The sequence below is a fragment of the Cebus imitator genome, unplaced genomic scaffold (genome assembly GCF_001604975.1).
Source record: "Cebus imitator isolate Cc_AM_T3 unplaced genomic scaffold, Cebus_imitator-1.0 Scaffold388, whole genome shotgun sequence".
In the NCBI taxonomy this organism is placed as follows: Eukaryota; Metazoa; Chordata; class Mammalia; order Primates; family Cebidae; genus Cebus; species Cebus imitator.
The window spans coordinates 750,507-766,502 of NW_016107703.1; the positions used below are offsets into that span (position 1 = coordinate 750,507).

General features: G+C 55.3%; 2 protein-coding genes and 1 long non-coding RNA gene across 8 annotated transcripts in view; 2 read left to right on the top strand and 1 right to left on the bottom strand.

Annotated features, from left to right (window-relative positions):
* Window positions 1-2,135, bottom strand: part of GPR146 (G protein-coupled receptor 146) — a 17,764-nt gene extending 15,629 nt beyond the window's left edge. For all 3 annotated transcript variants that reach the window (XM_037731251.1, XM_017508240.2, XM_037731250.1), the window contains exon 1: window positions 2,019-2,135. The gene's annotated coding sequence lies outside the window, so the exon portion shown is untranslated. The remainder of the gene's footprint in view (window positions 1-2,018) is intronic.
* CUNH7orf50 (chromosome unknown C7orf50 homolog) overlaps window positions 1-15,996 on the top strand; it is a 129,427-nt gene that overhangs the window by 94,448 nt on the left and 18,983 nt on the right. The gene's annotated exons all lie outside the window — the stretch shown is intronic.
* LOC119468175 lies at window positions 13,106-14,250 on the top strand. Its single transcript, XR_005196819.1, has 2 exons — window positions 13,106-13,186; window positions 13,352-14,250. It is a non-coding gene; the product is annotated as an uncharacterized LOC119468175 (long non-coding RNA).

The window sequence follows — 15,996 nt, forward strand, 5'->3', positions numbered from 1 at the left end:
AAAAAAGAAAAGAAAACAGCACCGTGTGCAGTGGCTCACACCTGTAATCCTAGCACTTTGGGAGGCTGAGGCGGGTGGATCACAAGGTCAGGAGTTCAAGACCAGCCTGGCCAATATGGTGAAACCCCGTCTCTACTAAAAATACAAAAATTAGCTGGGCATGGTGGCACATGCCTGTAGTCCCAGCTACTCAGGAGGCTGAGGCAGAAGGTTGCAGTGGTTGAGGCAGAGGTTGCAGTGAGCCGGGATCACGCCGCTGCACTCCAGCCTGGGCAACAGAGCAAGACTCCATCTCAAAAAAAAAAAGAAAAGAAAACAGCACTGTGGGATTGTCATGTGCATGACATGGTCAGCTGGGTTCTCTGGTGGTCACTCCCTTCCCAAAGGCAAGGCCTTGCTGTGGTTGGGTCATTAAAGGCCAGGTGGCAGTTATTTTTTCAGGGTTCTAAATGACATCCTAGGGGCTGTGAAAGAGCTACAGCTCCCCAGGGAGCTCCTTCTCCCTGCCCCAGTGGGCAGCACGACCCTCTTCCAACTGTCAATTACACAAGCATATTCCCCCACACAGCCATCTTTGCACCATTGCCATTTATTCATTGTATCATAGATCTAATCAGCCTTTACACCCTAACCTAAGACCCACATGAGGTGCGTGCCCTTCACCCTTCTCTCTTCCTCAGCCTACTAGGGGCTTATGAGTTGCAGGGACTCCAAGTCAACCTTCACATTTACATTCTGCCCTACATCTGCATTCCTCTGTCCTCCATTCTCGGGTTATATCCGTGCACACTAGAGAGGCAGAGTGACGTGGACGTCAGCACGGATGTGTGTGGCGTTGGGCAGTGAGCGCCACTGCTCTGGCCCCAACCTCTTCTCTGTGAGAAGGCACAATAGTATTCAATAACTATCAACTATGTTTTTAAGTCACTTAAGGAAGATACCAGGGGTTCTGGCTAGGGAGCCGGGCCTTACAGTAGTTATTTACGGAGCTGCACAGCAGTTCATGGGTACTGTAGGTGTGCATTTGGTCTAATTATTAATAGTGCTTCTGTTCACTCTCAACGGTGCCCCAGTTAGGACGATAAAATACCTCATCACCATTATGCATGAGGAGCCTTGGAACATGGTCAGAACTGTTTTACTCATACAAATTTGCAGAGGCCTTTAAAGCAAGCCTCTTGCCCCTTTCTTATTGAATGCTGGCCTCTGCTAGATGCTGCAGATAACAAAAGATAAAAGATGTCGTGCTGTTCCGTGTGGACAGGAGCTGGCTATTTAAAGTGCAGTGGAGGACCCAAATAAGTACCTTCTCGTGAGCAGGGAAGAGATCAAAGGTGACAGCCACTGCTCTGGATGACGAATATAGAATTATCCTCAGGTCCACCATATAGCATGCCTGCAGAGATAAGCCATGGTGACCAGTCACATCAAGACACGCAGTCTTAGGCCTAGATAACTGACTTGCCAGGTTTGTAATATTAGCTTAATAGTGGGTTGCCTGCTGCTGGTAGAGTGGTGTTTTGGCGGCTGGAAAGCACTGCCTTCCAGTGAAGCTTTGAAAGAACCGTCCCATGCCCTGCCAACTGTCCAAGACAACTGACAGCAGATCCGACATCTCCATGTAGACACAGTTCCAAACCTCACTTTAAAACGCTTATCATAGACGGGGCCGAAAGCAGTCACCACAGTGGTCCAGGAGAGCAGGAGCAGTATGCCCTGTTGGACATGGGCAGAGCCAGGGGCTGCGCCAAGCCGCCTACGCGGGCAGCCGACTCAGCTGCCATCTCCAGGTTAACGACCGAACGCCCGCCCCCAAGGCTCAGCTCGGAGGGCGGCCTGGGGACAACGGTCCCCTTCCTGCAAGGGCACGGCGCCCAGCAGTGGGCAGCGGCCAGAGAACCCGAGTTCCAGCAAGCGCGCACCCGCCGTGGGAGCCACAGCAGTTCGGCCGGCTCCCTCCACAGGCAGAGAAGGGATTTACCCCACCGACCCGATCCAGGCTCCCCGGCCCCACTCACCGGCTCGCTGGGCGGAGGCCCGCGCGCAGTCGCCCCGAACGGGCAGCTAGGGCTGGAGGAGGCTGCAAGGGCTCACGGTGCGCACGCCGCCCGGGCCCTGTGTACACACGTGACCGCTGGCCCTGCCCACCCCAACCTGGCTCCACCCCCCGCCCCGGCTCCGCCCCCAGCCCCCCTCGAGCCTCGGTCCCGCCCCCGGCTCCGCCCCCCAACCGCAAGGCCCGGCAGCGGGGAAGCCTTGGACCAGTGCGGTTGGGGGGCGGTGGCGGTGGAGGCGGTGCTGGTTGTGTAACCTGAGACCAGCCATTTGACAAGCTCGTGCGCCTGAGCTTCCCTGGGGGAGGACGCACACCCAGCGCTCTTGAGTTTTTGAGAATTCTGGTAATGCCCAATCTGGTTTCTTTTTACAGGCGCTCGTGCCTAGTTTGCTGAGTCAGAATAGACCCTAATCTGCAGGGTGCAGGCCCCCCCGCCCTCCAGAGCAAGTCAGTGGCTGCCATCTAGGCCTCAGGGGTACACCTGCCCCTGTCTTCCCCGAAGTTTGCTCTCTGCTTCCAAATTCAATTACTTCCTGGTTTTAGGAATTTCTTTGTAAACGGAACACTCACAGGAAAGCCATTTAAAGAAACAACATTGTTTGCTGCCTGATTACTTTGGTAGCTATTGTTACAAGTTAAACACTGGAAAAGTTGAAACAAGGACATTGACTCTGCTGTAATTTTTGAGGTGAAACGCCACCCCCCCCCCACGGCCACACACACACACACACACACACACACACACACATATATTCTGGTTCAGGATCTAAGAACGTTTCTGAAAATCGAAGCATGTGAGTTGCACAGCTCAGCATAGACTTGCAAGGTGACGCCGCGGGCTGAGTGGGACACCAGCAGAACTGCAGCCAGTGCTGACCCTCCCTGAAAGGTGCTGTGGCCCACTGTTCAAGGCTGCACTTCAGCCACCTGCCTTGGCAGGATGGCTTCCTGACTGTGGCTGGGAGCGGGATGTTGGAGGCAGCTTTCTATTCTGGTGGGAGGGCAGGGAGAGCCTCACTCTATCTTGGTCATGAGTTGACAGACCCCTTTGGGCCCACCACGGCCCACACCTGCTGACGTGACACTGACTTGCTGCCCGGCGTGGCACCAGGTCTCTGTGCTCAGGTACCAGGTACTGATCTTACCTGCCAGAGTCAGTCATGATCAGCCAACACCAACACCCGAGGGCGTATTCTGTGTCAAGCTCTGTTCTAAGTCTCAACCGTCGTTTTGAGGTACATACGTCAGTATTTCATCGAACTTAAGACATGATTAGTGCTCGATAGGCCATTACTTGATGGATTCCTAAAAAGAAGGCCATCTGCTGGTTACATTCTGACACAGTGCTGATTTTAAGGCGCAGCCTGTTAGAGATGATAAAATGAGAGAGTGCTCCTGCATCAATGAGATAGGTCGCCATGTGCATTTCACATTTTATTGTGAAAAGGTAAGCAACTTGCCCCAGGTCACACCGCAGGCCTTGGAGCCGGGATTTGCACCCAGGGGTACTCTGGCTTTTTAGATCAGGGTTTGGGACTTTGGGCCCTCCTAGCAACTTGCCTAAAAGTAAGCTTTGTTATCTCCATGGTATAAATGGCCCAAGACCTCAGAATCCCTGGTCAGAGTCTGTGCAGCCTTTTGGGTCCCTGCCAGGTTCCATGGTTGCTCTGTGGCTGGGGACTGCTGGAGATTAGCTTCCTCTATGCTACTGAACTCTCAGGCCACCGCAGACTGCCTTATCTGCAGGGACTTCCCGACCAAGCAGGCCAGCCTCATCAGAGAGAATGGTGAAAAGCTCATGTGTGTCCTGGGGAGATCATCAGAGCCACCCTCCACCTGAACCACAATAAATTCTCACAGCTGGGGGTGTAAATGCCGTCCAGAGGCTGCAGCTGTGTACTCAAGGGTCCCAGCCAGCCCCTGTACAAGACTCAGTTGATGGGGGGAGGGAGGGATGGGAGGCACAGATAGGGGTGTAGGAGGTGTGTGGCCCTGACTCAGCATCCCGGCTGCATCCTAGTCTAGTGTTGATGTTTGATGTCACGTGGATGTGGCATCCCCTGCATGACTGGTGAGGGCATTTGAGGGCAGTTGTGTGGTCCTGGCCTGGGGCTGTGCTTTTGTGGCTGTGTGTGCTGTGTGTGTGTGTGTTTTGGGGGAGTTGGGGGGGGTGTCCTAGTTGTGCACCACACTCTGCAGCCCACCGTGCTGCCGACGCTCCTGTGATGCAGCTGCATGTCTTACGGAGACGTTGGGACCACCTTTCCCCTGCCACATTCAGGCGGGTGGGTAGCTTTCTTGGTTATTCTGAGTGGCGGTCGGGAAGGTCAGCTGCATGGCACCCAGGGATCCAGGGCTGCTGGTCAGGAGCTGGAGAGATCTCACCTGGCCTGGGTCTGTTTGCATTTGGGCTTTCCCAGGGTGGACGGGGGTGGTGGGAAAGGCAAACTGGCATTCCCCTTGGAGATGTACCTTCTCTAGTGATTGTTTGCAGAGTGAGTCTGATCCTGTGTGCCACGCTGATCAAGAACAAGGAATTATTATTATTGAGATGGAATGTCTAGCTCTGTCGCCCACGCTGGAGTGCAGTGGCGTGATCTTGGCTCACTGCAACCCTGGCCTCCCGGGTTCAAGCGATTCTCCTGTCTCAGGCTCCCAAGTAGCTGGGACTACAGGCGCCTGCCACCATGCAGGCTAATTTTTGTATTTTTAGTAGAGACAAGGTTTCACCATATTGGCCAGGCTAGCCTTGAACTCCTGACCTTGTGATCCACCCGCCTTGGCCTCCCAAAGTGCTGGGATTACAGGCATGAGCCACTGTACCCAGCCGACAAAGAATATTTTACAATTAACTTCCTAGTTCTTGTGAGTGTGGCTTGTGACCTTGTGTGTGGCCTGTTGATTATAAGGCATTAGAGATGATGAAATGAGAGAGTGAGCCTTAGCATAAGTGAGTCTACACTCTGTGAATGTATTAATAAAACCTGGTGTTGTTCAGAGCCCCAGTAACATCAGTAAGGAATTGTGGATGGCCTGAACAGAACCCAGATCTTCCCTGGAGTGTGGCCACCACTTTGCTGTGCAGGGGTCTCCCTCCCTCCCCTGCACTCTCTCCAGTCCTTCCCAAATTCCATCCACACGGCTTCCCGCCTGGACCTTTTCCACATTCTGCAGAAGCAGCTGTTCCCATAAGGAAAGTGGGAGATGCCCAGGATGGGTCCTCAGCGTATGGCCCAGCGTTCCAACCTCAGGTTGATCCCAAGTGGCACTGTCCACTGGAGACCTGGCAAGTAGCAGCCACTCATGCATAGAGCGCGGTTGCAGCCGGCACGTCTGCCATTGCTCATCCTCTCAGCCCTGCTCCAAGCTGCGCCTTCTCGATGTTTACGTGTTCTAGACGAAAGACTTTTGTGCGTGTGTGGTTTGTAAATATTTTGTCTTCGTCCGTAGCTTATCTTTTACATCCTCTTAATGAGGGTTTTGCAGAGAAAAGTTTTTTTTTTTTCTTTTTAATTTTGGTGAAGTCTGATTTATCGATTTTTTATTTTCCTTTTTCATTTTAAGGATCTGCTTTTAGTTTCACGGCTAAGAATTCCTCAATGACTCCCAGGTCCCAAAGATTTTCTCCGTTTTCTTATTAAAGCTTTATAGTTTTACATTTGATATTTGAATGGAAGATCCATTTGAGTTCATTGTGAGGTTTAGGTTGTTTTGTTTTGCAGAATGGAGTGCATTGGTGCAGTCATAGCTCTCTGTAGCCTTAAACTCTGAGGCTCAAGCAATCCTCACTCCTCAGCCTCCTGGGTAGCTGGGAGTACCGGTGCGAGCCACCATGCTTGTCTAATGTTTAAAGTTGTTTTTGCAGAGATGCGGGTCTCACTATGTTGCCCAGACTGGTCTCGAACTCCTGGCCTCAAGCAATCCTGCCACCTCAGCCTCCCAACAGCTGGGAATATAAGTGTGTGCTACCATACCCAGCCTGTTTTTTTTTTTTTTTTTTTTTTTTTTTTTTTTAGAGCACTATTCGGTTCACAGCAAAATTGAGCAGATGATGGAGTTTGCATGCACACACCCCGACACGCATGCACAGCCTCCCCCAATATCAATACCCTCCACCCCGAGTGGTGCATTTGTTACGATGGTGACCTTCACGCCGCATCATGATCACCCAAAGTCTGCAGTTTACAAGAGGGTCCCCTTGGTGTAGCATGCTGTGTGGGTTTTGATAAATGAATATCCCCTGTGCACCCACCGTTACAGCACCACACACAGCAGCTTCGTTGCCCCAAGAGGGCCCTCTGTGCCATCCATTCATTCGTCCCTCCTGACCACACTGACCACCACTCACCCCTTTCCTGTCTCCATGTGGCTACGTGTTGCAGAATGTCAGGCGGTGGGATCCCACAATGTGCCTGTTCGGCCGGCGCCTTTCACTTAGCAGTTTACTGTTACTTTCTCGTGTCTTTTCACGGCATGCCAGAACCTTTCTTTTTAGTGCTGAGTAATATCCCAGTGTCTGGACAGACTACGGTTAGCCACTCACCTACTGAACAGCATCGTGGTCGCTTCCGGTCTGGGGCAGTTATGAATAAAGCTGCTCAAAATATCTCTGTGCAGGTTTTTGTGTGAACCTAAGTTTTCAGCTCATGCGTAAATGCCAAAGGGCACATCTGCTGAATCCCGTGGCAGGATTTTGCCTACTTTTGTAAGAAGCCACTAACTGACTTCCAAAGTGGCTGTGCCATTTTGTCGTCACTTCCCACAGTGGTGAGTGAATCCCTGTTGCTCCACATCCTTGCCTACGTTTGGTGATGTCAGTGTCTGGATTTGGGCCATTGTGACAGGTGTGTGGTGCCACCTCACTGCTGTTTTCATTGACACTCCCTTGCGTCGAAGGATGTGCCATTCTGGTCCCCATGCCTATTTGCCATCTGTAAATCTTCTTTGGTTCAAGGTTTATTGTTTTCCTGTAGATGTCCCATTATTCCAGCACCATTTGTTGAAAAGATTTCTGTCTCCATGGAATTGCCTTTACAAACTTTGCCAGAAATCAGATTGTTCCCTTACTGGGTTTATACCCAGAGGAATAGAAATCACTCTGCCATAAAGACCCAAGACACATGCACACAAATGTGCACTGTAGCACCGTTCACAGTGGCAAAGACGTGACAACAGCCTAAATGCCCACTAGTGGCAGATTGGATAAAGAAAATGTGGTACATACACACCATGGAATACTATGCAGCCATAAAAAAGAATGAGATCCTGTCTTGTGGGAACATGGACGGAGCTGGAGGCCATTGTTCTTAGCAAACTAAGGCAGGAACAGAAAAACCAGAACTGAATGATGAGAACACATGGACACAAAGAGGGGAGCAATCAACACAGGAGTGAACTTGAGGGTGGAAGTGGGAGTAGGGAGAGGAGCCGAAAAAGGACTCATGGGTACTAGGTGTAGTACCTGGGTGATGACGTAATCTGTACCACAAACCCCCATGACACAAGTTTACCTATAGAACAAACCTGCACAGGTACCGCTGACCCTAAAATAAAAGCTTGAGGAAATCACATTGTAACACGGGGCACCTCCTGGGTTCACTGTTCTCTGTTCCTCTGTGTGTCTCCCACTGCCCATGCTGTGCCGCAGCTGTCCGATGTCCCGAAATCAGGCATGCAGCGCCTTCCAGTCATCCTTTTTCGGCACTGTTTTAGCTATCCTTGTTGCTTTGGTTTTCCACATACATTTTAGAATAATCTTGTCTGTACCTACCAAAAAATAAAAAACCCTGGGATTTGTGGTAAGAGCTGTATTAAACCTATACCTCAATTTTGGGAGAATTTATGTCTTTACTATGCTGTCTATTGTGTCCATGAACACAACGTGTCTCTCCATTTACTTTGATTCTTCAAAGTTTCTTCCATCAGTGTTTTGTGGTTTTCAGCGTTTAAGTCCCATACAGGTTTTTGTAAGAGTTACCACTAAGCATTTCCTTTTTGCTGAGCAGTCATCGGTGGGGTGTTAGCATGGGAAGGTCAGTTTCTGTGGGTCCACTGCCAGCACCCTGACTCCTGCCTGTGGGTCCTGCACTGTGCTGAGCTTACTCACAGTCCCGAGAATTATTTTGTGTATTCTCTGAGATTTCCTGCATCCAGTGTCATGCCACTTGCAAATACAGAGAGTTATATTTCTTCCTCTCTGCTCCTTTTCCCTCCCTGTTGCACTGGCCAGCCAGATGTTGGGCAGCCATGGGGAGGGTAGACACCCTTGCCCTGCTCCTGGCCTCAAAGGGGCGTCTGTGGATGCTCTTCACCTCACTCAGAAGGCACCTCCGTTACCGATTTCCTGGGTGTTCACCACACATGGGTCTTGACGTCCCTCTGGCCGTCCCTTGCCAGATGCCCCTCTGCATCCATTGTTGTGACCACGTGGTATTTCTTCTGTAGCCTGTTGATAGGCTGGATTATATTGATGGATTTTTAAATACTGAGCCAGCCTTCTGCCTCTGGAGTGAACTCCGCTTGGTCATGGTATGTGATTCTTTTTACGTGCTGCTGAGTAAGATGTTGGCATCTATATTGATAAAGGATATTACTCCGTAGTTTGGTTTTATCTGGTTTTGGTATCAGGGTTATACTAGCTTCATGGACTGAGTTGGGCTGTGTTCCCTCGTATTGAGTTAGTGGTAACTCTTCTTTCCGTCTGTAATGGACTTGCTGAGACTCTCCATGACCCATGCCGGCACTGCAGGCACACAGGTTTCCTGCAGAGGAGGGATCCCAGCAGGGTGGTGAGGAGTGTACGGGATTGGTCAGGCAAACAGTGTGATTGGGCAACTGTGATTGGAGGAAGAATGCTTGGGGCAGAGGCACTGCCCACGCACATGCAGCACCCTGGCATTGCACTTGGTAACTCCCACCAGGGTTTTCTCTCAGGGACCTGCTGGTGTGGTTTTCCTGCCCCTGCCTCTCATGGGCGGACTGTAGCAGCCCATGGGCACCATTGTCACCTGGGGGTGCCTGACGGTGTGCACGGGTGGCTGTGGGCTCTGAGGGCCAGGGCCTCTGCTTTCCAGGGCCTCCCCGCCCTCACACCCCCGCAGTGGATTCTTGTGATGCCATAGAAGTGAGTTGGCAGATAGGAGCCTCGATGAGACCTTCCATGGCACCTCCTCTGCTCTGGCCAACAGCAGACCCACCTGCAGGGGCTTTGCCCCTGGCCCCAGGTGCCATCTCAGAGACTTTATTTCCAGGCGGGCCGAGTGCAAGGGATGTATTAGGACAGCCCCCTGGGCCAGGAGCAGGTCTCTGGCTCTGGGGTCCATTTACCCTGCATTCTCTGGGGCATGGCATGTCTGGGAAGCCACCACAGCAGGATGGCTAATTAAAAGAATGTGTCAGACATAGTTACGTCTTTCTTGAATGATTCAGAAGGCTCCATATGCTCTGAGGGTACCTGGTTTCGAAGGCTAGTTCTTATAACCTGGGTAAGGTTTGGTAACCAGGTTGCTGTCACCCCCTCAGCACATCCCCGCAGCCACCCCCTACCCTCAGCGCCTTCCTGGGTGGTACTTGCCGGCCGTCCCTCTGCCTGGACCACTGTGCCCCCCTGCATGTCTCTGCCCAGGTGCTGCCTGCGGCGCTGTTTCCCTGACCTCCTTCCTCCCCAACCATTTTAAATCTCAGAAGCTAAGCCTATCTTTAATTTTTCTCCTCAGTACTGCAGCCTCAGCATAGCCTCAGTGGGCCCGTGTCTTTGTCTTGTTCTGTGCTGGATAGGCAGCATGTAGAACAGCATCCCATACACGGAAGCAGCTCACCAGGTATCTGGGGTGCCTTCCTTCCCTCTTGGCCCCCTCCTTCTGACCAGGACTTGCCGAGCTGTTGTGGGAGGGGCCTCTAGGGTCTCATTGTGGACTACTGGCCACTGCTGCTTCAAGCCAAGGCCACGTTCAGGTGGTGGGAGGTTCCCTCCTGGCCCCACCCTAGCTACTCCACCCTTGAAACTGTACTAGGTACAAGGGACCCTTAGCTAAGCATGGGTGCATGCGTGGGCCGGCGCATTTGTGGAGACAGGTGGATGCGTGGGCCAGCACGTTTGTGGAGGCGGGTGGATGCATGCGCTGGTGCGTTTGTGGAGATGGGTGGATGCGTGGGCCAGCGCCTTTGTGGAGGCGGGTGGACCCATGGGCTGGCACATTTGTGGAGGTGGTTATATGCAGGGTGCAGTAAGCAGCCCTGCACTTGCTGCTCTGTGTTGGGGCCCAGGGGTGTGGTGCAGGAAAGCAGGCACGGTGGCACCTGTCAGGGAGAATCTCACCTGCCCAACGCCTAAAGCCTGTGTGTAGCTTCATGGGTCAGGGGACAGCACAGCCCCACAGACAGGTCACTGGACAGAGCTTAGGAAGGCGCAGCAGCTGGCCCATGTCCACCTTTGCTGGGCTCGGTTTCTCCCCCTGTGAAGTTTAAAGAGCAGGGTGGTTGGGAGCTGAGATGGAGTGGATGGAGTGGATGAAGCCCTTGTGGCCACAGGTCCTCAGCCAGCACCACGTCCCCCTCCCTGTGGGGCTGGTGGCCCAGCCCTGGGGACTGCGCCACCTTCACGAACACGCCCACCCGCACGTCCGCCTCCTCCACGAACACACCAACCCTCACAGGCCAGCTTCTCCCCCGCCTCCTTTGTTCCTGTCTCCCAAAGTAGCCCAGAGCCACCGGCACAGAACTACAGGGGGAAGAAACCTGGTCCCCGGGCTCAGGTGTGGAAGGGGCAGCTGTGCAGGTGGGCGTGTTCATGGAGGGGGCGGCTGTGCGGGTGGGCGTGTTCGTGCAGGGGGCGGCTGTGTGGGTGGGTGTGTTCGTGGAGGGGGCAGCTGTGCAGGTTGGTGTGTTTCTGGAGGGGGTGGCTGTGAGGATTGGCACATTCATGGAGGTGGATGGCTGTGTGGGTTGGTGCATTCCTAGAGATGGGTGGATGCACAGGGTTGGCGCATTCCTAGAGACAGGTGGCTGTGTAGGTTGGTGCGTTGGTGGAGGTGGGTAGTTGCATGGGTTGGCACATTCATGGAGGCAGTGGCTGTGTGGGATGGCGCGTTCATGCTGGGGACAAGATGGGGAGTCAGCACACAAGGCGACTGGGGCTCAGAAGGTCCAGAATTAAGTCCCTCCTGTGAAACCAGTGACTGAGCGTGCATCCTTCTCTGTGAAAGTGGGGTGTGGATGCCTGCAGCGCAGCCACTAAACAGGAACACCGCAGCACAGGGGCCACGGGCAGCAGGCAGGCTGTCCCTTCCTGGCCTCCTCGTGTCCACCAGCTCCGGGAGGCCTCCAGTCCGGCTTTGCCTTCCCTGCTGCCACCACAGAGCAGGCCTCTGCGTGAGGTCACGCCCAGAGGTGGTGAAACGGCCACAAGGAAAACACAGCCAGCCCCAGGCCTGGCTCCTGCCTAGCAGATCCTTATCCAGTGGGGGACTGGGGTGCCCACACCCTCTCCCCAGGCGGGGGTGGACTCCAGGGCAGGCCCCGCAGCCAGAGCATGGTGTGTCCCGGGCCCTGGTGCCCCTGCTGACGCCTAGGGAGGGAGTCTAAGTCCCTCCTCCTCCTGGAACCGGCCCAGCCTCTGGGCTGACAGTGCTAGGGTGGCCAGTGCGGCTCCTTGCTCCATAAAATTGATCTGCAAGGCAGGCGCCATGGCGCACACTTGTAATCCCAGAGCTTTGGGAAGCTGAGGCAGGAGAATCGCAAGAGCCTAGGAGTTCCAGCCTCCTATGCCAGGCAACATAGTGAGATCCCATCTCTACAAAAACATTAAAAATTAGGCTGGGTGGTGCGCCAGTAATCCCAGCACTTTGGGAGGATAGCTTGGGCCCAGGAGTTGCTGACCAGCCTAGGCAACATGGTGAGACCCCATCTCTACAAAAGGTTAAAAAATTAGCTGAACATGGTGGTGCACTCCTGTAGTCCCAGCTACTTGGGAGGCCGAGGTGGGAGAATCACTTGAGCCCAGGAGGTTAAGGCTGCAGTGAGCTATGATGGTGCCACAGCACTCTGGCCTGGGCGACAGGGCAAGACCCTATCGCCAAAAACAAGCAAAAACATTGATCTGCAGTCTTAGTCCCAGGGCAAGGAACACACAAGCTGGAAGATATCTAGATGCCCTCTGTGTGGTGACGAAAAGGCTGCGGTGACTTATGCATGTATTCAGCCAGCAGGTATGGAGCACCTCCCCTTTGCCTGACATGTGGCTGCCCTGGGGGAGCAGGGCCTCTGCCTGCAGGGCCTGGTTAGGGGAGATGGGGCAGACTGGGAGAGGTGGGGGGACATGGAGTCAGATTGGGGGAGAGATGGGGCAGATTGGGGAGACAGCAGACTGGGGGAAATGGCAGAGTGGGGGAGATGGGAGGACATGGAGTCACACTGGGGAAGAGAGGGGCAGATTGGAGAGATGGCAGATTGGGTGAGATGGGGCAGACTAGGGGACATGGGGCACATGGAGTCAGTTTGGGAAAGGGACAGATTGGGGAGATGGCAGACTGGGGGAGATGGGGCAAATTGGGGGAGATGGCAGATTGGGGAGATGAAGCTATGATGGGGCAGATCCTGGGAGATGGAGGGACATGGAGTCAGATTGGGGGAGAGATGGGGACAGATGGGGGAAATGGGGCAATAGGGGCAGATTGGGGGAGATGGGGAAGTAGGGGGACGATGGCGGCCGTGGGGGTGGTCAGAGGCAAGCCCGTGCCATGGGCAGGGGCGCTGCGTGGGGGGGGGGTGGAAGAGGGGTGCTCCCTGCGCGTTCGGGAGCTGCCAAGAGCCACACAGCTCGTGCAGCTGGAGCGGAAGCCCTGGCAGCCAGAGCAGCCTAGTGGGAAGGGCCGGGGGCGGCAGCGGGGTCCCCCTGCCCGCTCCCTCGCCGAAGCCCCGTCCTCCCCGCGCCGAGGTCCCGCCCCCGCAGCGCGCGGTGGCGTCACCGTCCAGCCGGCTGGATCTGGTTCCAGCCGCGCCGGGCCGGCTGGGCATGCGCGGTGCGCTGGCGCTGCGGGGGTTGCTGGAGGCACGGTCCGGGCGGTGAGCACTGCGGCCGCGTCCCTGCCCCGGCGCCGTCCGTGCCCGCGGGACCTGACAGCCGGGGCAGAGGTCAGTGCGCGGGGCCGTGGCCCGGACCCGGCCTACTGGGATGGGAGGGGACGGGAGATGGGAGGAGAGGAGTCCGCCCCAGCCCCGCCCCGCGGCGGCAGGTGGGCGCTCCCGCGGGAGGCAGGGGCGTCCGAGCGTTGTTGCAGGCCCCGCTCCGCCCTGCAGCGCATGGGCAGGCCCTGGACAACCCCGCTCCTCCTCCCACTCTCCTGGGGACGCGAGACCCGGCCGCGGGGGGCAGGGCGGGGGGTCCAGGCCCTGTGGGCGCTATGGGAGCGGCCAGGGTCCCCAGCCGCGAGGCAGCCACCGGGGAGACTCGAGATGTGTGGACCCCAGGAGGTCTGGAGCCGCCAGGTGACCCTGAGCGCCCCTCCCCGGGGAGGGCCCGTGCCGCCCGCAGCGCCGCCTCGCTCCTCCTTTTGCCTTTGCTTGGGGAGGGAAAGCCCGGGACTTCCTTGCCTGGGGTGAGGCGGCCCCCACTGGCGCGGCGGACGCTAGTGAGAAGCGGTGTCAACTAAAGAAAAGACTCGCAGTGAAAACAACTGGGTTACCTTTCCTCGGAAGTCTTCCTGAGGACGGCACAGCAGGCCGGCCGCTCCTTCCAGACTCAGCGCCGGCCTGCGCAATCTCGCCCGGGTTTGGGTGGAGAGCGCAGACGGCTTTGATGCCAGTCTTTCCTCTTCTGAGGAAGCTGTGACCCGGGCAGGAGACGGCCCGTGCTGGTCCTGCGCTGCGTCCTGGAGCATCCTCAGAGCGGCTGTGCACACAGCCAGGGGCCGGGACCAGGCGTCCTCCTAGCCTTTTGCTTGGCCTCACAGCTGCTGAGACGGCAAGAATGGTGACCGTTGCTTCAGAGTCCTTTGGTTCAGAATAACTCATCTCATTGACAGTGTGGTTTTTAGGAATTGGTTGTGTTCACTGAGGAGTTGTGGCAAAGTGAGGAAAACCTAACCCATCCTTAGTTCCCAAATGTGAGTGTTTTAAACTATGTAACAGCTAACGAAACTGACAAATTGATACAGCTTATGGAGATTGAATTTTGATTCTGCCATGTCCTCATTTTAGAGCCGGTAACATATCTTGATTTTTTTCCCCGTAGCTCAAATATCTTCCAGGCTCCTGCACGGCCTGAGATGTAACTCCGCACCCAGGAGACCCTGGGGTGAGAAGGAAGGGGAGGGCCTCAGATGAGAGTGTAGTTTTGGTGTTTTCAGTTTATACAAAAAGCCCTGGCATTTTCCCGACAACACAGAGCAAACACACCGGCAGAATGAAGCCCAGAGGCTGCCTGGTGAAGTGGGCAGCACGCTTGAAAATCTGCGTGTGTGGAGTGGCTTGGTTCCATCTTCCAGGAGCGTGCAAGGCCCTTTCAGGCGCTGCGGGAGCCTCGCCTTCTGCCCAGGCTTCGGAGCCAGGTGCTGGAGCCTCAGCAACAGAGGGGCATGGATGTCTTTGCACTTTTCCCGTATGTTTTTCAGACGTTACTGATCTGATTTTCAGTACAGTGGCGGGATCAGCATTGAAGAACTGGGAGCGGCTGTGAGCTGACTTCCTGCAAGTGGTTGAGAAGTGGGCTTTGTGTATTAACCGCCCCTGTGCTTATCGGCGGCTCAGCCCTGGCGGTGCTGCCCCTGGCCTGCCGGAGCTACCTTCCCTTAGAAACAATGCTGCCTCCAACTGCTAGTTAGCTGTGGCTTCCACAGGAGAAGCCAAGGCAGGCTCGTGTTTTCACAGCTAGGAAGGACATGGGCCTGGCAGGGAGCTGCAGCACAGCCTCTGGCAACACAGAAGCACAGCTGTGTGTGACCCTTGCCTGCCACTCATGTGCCCAGCAACCAGAGCGGTGGCCTCACATGAGCTCTTCAGCGATGCAGGATGCAACTAGGCTCCACGCCTCAATTGGCCCAATAGTAACGAAAGAAACGAGGAGTGTCGTGAATCCTTAGGAGTCCACATACTTAAGCTCAAATTAGAGCCGCCCAGCCCTACATGTTGTGACAAAGCGGCTGTTTTGTGGGGGCCTGTATCACTCCCCTGGATGTGGGAGCACCAGCATCTGGGAGGTGACGGGGGGTCAGGGCCTCTGGGATCTGGAGACCCAGGGAGACCAGCTTTGGGGTCAGGAGGCCTGCTTCTGCCCAGCAATTCATGATTCCCTCCAAGGCAGCTGAGGCTTGGAGCTGCGGCAGGGCCTACCGGGCCAGAGGCAGAAGGGAGCCCTCAGTCCCAGGCAGCGTCCTGGTGGGTGTATGTTCTGTGCCAGACGATGGTCATAGAGGCTGAGAAAGGAAAGGACCCCAGTCTGCCTCTGGTGGCCTGAGGAATGGAGGAGACAGTGAAAGGCCCAAGACAAGTGATGCAGGAGTTTCCAGAGTGCAGGGTAATACGGCACGAGAAACACCGGCCCCCAACTCCCATCAGGGAGCCATGCAGCCTCGGCAGGTGCTGAGAGGTTACAGGGCTCTGGTACCAGCCCCATTCCTCCTGAACAGGCGAAGTTGGTCCACATCCCCCCCCCGCCCCCACCCAGCTCTTGTGCTCTATGACTTCAGAATACACAAAGCTGTGTCCACAGGTCTTAGCATCTGTAAGCCCCTCGTCTGCACTGGAGGGTCCCCAGCTGGCACCAGTGCCAGGACAGAGTCCCTCTCCTGACCTGACTTCTGTACCTCCTCACCCACCTCTAGCACTGTCTTGCTAAGGCTTGCTCAGCACAGCACCCATCTCAAGTCCCCAGCACCCACATCCCAGTGAGTCCCCTGCACCCACACCCCAGTGAGTCCCCAGCACCCACATCCCAGTGAGTCCCC